The sequence below is a fragment of the Desmodus rotundus genome, chromosome 3, assembly GCF_022682495.2.
Source record: "Desmodus rotundus isolate HL8 chromosome 3, HLdesRot8A.1, whole genome shotgun sequence".
In the NCBI taxonomy this organism is placed as follows: Eukaryota; Metazoa; Chordata; class Mammalia; order Chiroptera; family Phyllostomidae; genus Desmodus; species Desmodus rotundus.
In genome coordinates this window covers 117,479,176-117,483,058 of record NC_071389.1, presented here as the reverse complement: position 1 = coordinate 117,483,058, position 3,883 = coordinate 117,479,176, and the positions used below count along the sequence as shown (strand labels likewise).

Below are 3,883 nucleotides of genomic sequence, written 5' to 3'. Positions count from 1 at the left end.
GACTAAGGGCAAAAAATAAAATACACCTAGCCTAGTGAATCCTAGACACAAGCCTTAAATGATTAAGGTTATCCACAAAACATTTATCTTCTTTCTTGAACAAAACCCAATACTCATCAGAGGAAAATAACAGAATTTAGATTTTCCACAGTGTATCATTTACAATGCCCAGTATGCAATAAAAATTACCAGACACACAAAAAAGCAGAAAACGAGACTCACAGACAAAGTAGATGTTGGAATTAGCATTTAAGGACTTTAAAGTTACTATTATAAATATGCTAAAGAGTCAGATTACCTAAGCTGGAAAAGAAGTTGTAGCTAAATTGAAAGTGCTGTTGCAGCATTATTAGTTGGCTTGTTTCCACAAAAATGATTTTAAATCCTGTTAGCTCAGAATCTAAGAAGTTTCCTGGTATAATTTTATAATCAACAAAGTTTAACTATCAAAATAGTGAGTGGAAACATTTCATCTCAAAGAAACTGTGAGATGCTACATAACTATACATAGTTTGACATGGTGGTGGTCCTTTTAGTTACTTTGATTAGCCAACAGTAAAAAGTTATGTGGTCATCAAAAATGCCATTAATCTAAATGCCATTGTGGAAAGTGCACCTTTGACAACTATCAAAATTAATGAGACCTACTGATTGAATACTGTAAAGTTATCAAACAGATAAAACCTGTGTATGGCTTTTGCCTGTACCCATAACAGCATTCTACGCAGTGAGGGACCCAGTAGGTCTTGGATGCCAGGACTGTCACGTGTGCATTGTGATGATCAGCCCACACAGAAATCCAACCTTGTATACTTTCTCGGACCCAATGTTAGGTAGATTATGATTTTTCACAAGAAGATTTAGTTGTTTCTCCATCATTGCCACCCTCTTCCTCCTCTTCACAATCCCCATCTGTTTGTTGTTCCAATTCCTCTTCTGTGATCATTTCAAAATCATTTCCATTTCCACTACTGTTTTGGGATCGGCCATCTTCCCTCCTGTCACTGTTTTCCTGAGCCTTCTGTTCTGGGTTTTCCTGTTCCTACTTTTCCCTCCTTGTCCTCCTTCTTCTCACTGCCTGACTTCTGATGCTTTTGGGTTTCAGAATTTTCAGCTTTCTTTCAGTCTGCGTTTGGTCCTCCATGTTCATGCACTTACAAAGGCCCAAAGGAGTCATTGAAACCCACATCAACACTCAGGTTTGGGAAGAACCGAAAGTAGTGCCTTCCTTCAGTTATGAGCCAAATGCTGAGAAATAAAATGCAGTGAACAACAGCAAGGAGAAGAACGATGGCTATACCCTTCTGGGTGGCTCAGTTGGTTGGAGCATCATCCTGTACACCAAAAGGATGCAGGTTCGATCTTCAGTCAGGGCGCATACCTAGATTGTGGGTTCTATTCCCCATCTGGGTGTGTTCAGGAGGCAACCAATTGATGTTTTTCTCTCTCTCTCTCTCTCTCAAATTAACTCTCTCTAAAATTAATAAGCATATCCTCAGGTGAGGATTAAAAAAAAAGAATGCTGGCTACAAAGCAGCCCACACCCGCCCTGCACACTGAGGTAACACACAGCTGCTCTCATTTCTGCTGGCCTAAGAGGAGGAGGGGGGCTGCTGCTGCTGCAGTTACAAGGATTAACCCCAGGACAAAGTTTCAAGGTGAACTGATACCTCATCATGCAAAAACCTCATTTCTATCCAGGGAAACTTGACTGTCATGTGGCTCAAAGTTGGAATTTTTTTTCTTAGATTCCTTCTTTTGGGGAGTTCCTGGAGTTTCCTCCTTTTTGGATTCTTCTTTTTCACCATATATTTTTTTCCTTTTTGGTCTTTTTGTCCTTTACATTTTCTTTCTTGTTTTTTTATCTTCTTCTTTTCCCCTTTCAGCTTTTCCTTCTTTTTTAATGCCTTTACCATACTTCATTTTCATTACTTTTAGTGCCTGGTGAAAAAAATTGTTTCTTTAAAAGCTTGTTGCAGTGGTCAACCAGACTCCCTTGTAAATAAAGAAGCTTCCTCTCCTTTCTTAGCCTTTACCCACTTTGAATCCAAAAGTCAATCTACTGCTTTCGAAGCAATAAAATAATCAACCCGGTGGACTTTTTGGACAGTTGAATCAAAGACGCTTGTCTACAGCCTTCTTGTCTTCAGATGGTTCACCAACTTCCTGAATCTGCTCCTTGTGTTCAAAAAACATATTTTTTAATAAATCATTCCAGGTCTATGGAAATTGTCCTAAGGGCACACAACAAATAGAGAAATATTCATTCAAGAAAATCTACCACGATATTTTGCCATGTATAATGTGCACTTTTTTGCCCAAATTTTTGAGGGAAAAACAAGGATGCACATTACACATGGGTAGTACTAATTCTGTACCTATATAAATGTTTTTAATTCTTTTATTTATGCATATGCATTAAGAGTGTTAACTCTAGAAAGTGATAACAATATCCACATGCAAAATAATACCTGAAATATAGTAGGTTTTGTTTCTAAATATAAATAAATAAATAATTGAATTAAAAAATTAAAATGAAAGATATTTTTCCTGAAAGTTTGGACCAAAAACGTGGGTGTGCATTATATACACGGCAAAATATGGTAAATCTAATCAAGAGCAGTGATATGGCGTTGGTGGTGTAGTGGTTAGCATAGCTGCCTTCCAAGAACAGGGATGTGGCACTTGAGCCACAACCGCTCCATTACCCTGCCTCTCTCCAGCCCTGCGTGTGGAAGCCGTGGGTGACCAAGAAGATGCAAGGACTCCCTGCCTCCACTTCCAGCTCTTAATCTAGGGCTATGGTTTCATCCTTACAGGGGCAGACTGCTGGCATTTTTTTACCCTCCTCAGCCTCAAGCAGAAGAAGCTCCCTTGCTGGAACACAAGACAGAAAGGATGGAGATCCTTCTCCCACCCAGACCCCGGCCAGTAAGGTGGAGCTCTGCCTCAGGTGTCCCGGATATGTCAAAACTCATTATGCTGTAACAGTTAAGAGTTCTGTGTTTCGTTGTATCAATATAAAGTTTTACCTCATTTTTTTTTTAATTAGAAGGGGAAAATGCATTTGCAATTTTTTTTAAGTTTTTTAAAAAAATTTGTAGATTTACCTGAGGAAATTTGGATGTTTACAATACTGAATCTTTCTAATGAGGAAGCTGTTTTTCTGTGCAAATACTGCTCGTGTACTCCCAGGATCCACTCTTCCCTTCCTCCTTTGAAACAGCTCTGACTTCCAGCTCAGGGTGCATTGCCATGCCATATATGAGACTAAATTTCCAGCTTCTCTTGCCTTAAGTATGAGTATGTAACAGAGTTCTGGCTAATGACATTTGTGGAATGTCATTTGAATGGAATCCAAAGATTCTCTTATTTAAAAGATGCTACCTCAGTTGTGAACACCCATTCGCCCTTTCCCTATCTGGAATATGGACACGGTGGGTGGAGTTCCAGCAGCCCCTGTGCACCATCGGATGACTCAAAGATGACAGAACAGAAATTTAGGGGTTTGGGGGTCCTGGTGACATCGTTCCTGTTATACCAGATTTGAACTACTCATTAGGCTTATTTTATGTGAGCAAAAACCTCTTTTTTTCCAAGTCAACTGTTGTTTCGAGGCTTTATATTATATACCAAAAAACTTTATGCTAATCTTTTTATTTTTCAACCTTTTTATGTGAAATGCTTATTTTTAATTTTTCTGGAAATCATTTTTGTTCCTAAAACACATACCTGTTATTCTTCGTTTAAATTCAAGTTTAAATTCCACACACTCACAACCCTTACTTTCTTTCTTGTTCTTCCAATTACATAGGTACTGTACAAATCTCTGAGTGAGGAGAGCAATTCCATATGTCCAGAGGTTAATTCTTCATTTTCTACT

At 38.6% G+C, this 3,883-nt stretch overlaps 1 pseudogene; it reads right to left on the bottom strand.

Annotated features, from left to right (window-relative positions):
* Positions 1 to 248: 248 nt before the first annotated feature.
* LOC112307348 (translocation protein SEC62 pseudogene) lies at positions 249 to 2,196 on the bottom strand (annotated as a pseudogene).
* Positions 2,197 to 3,883: the final 1,687 nt, after the last annotated feature.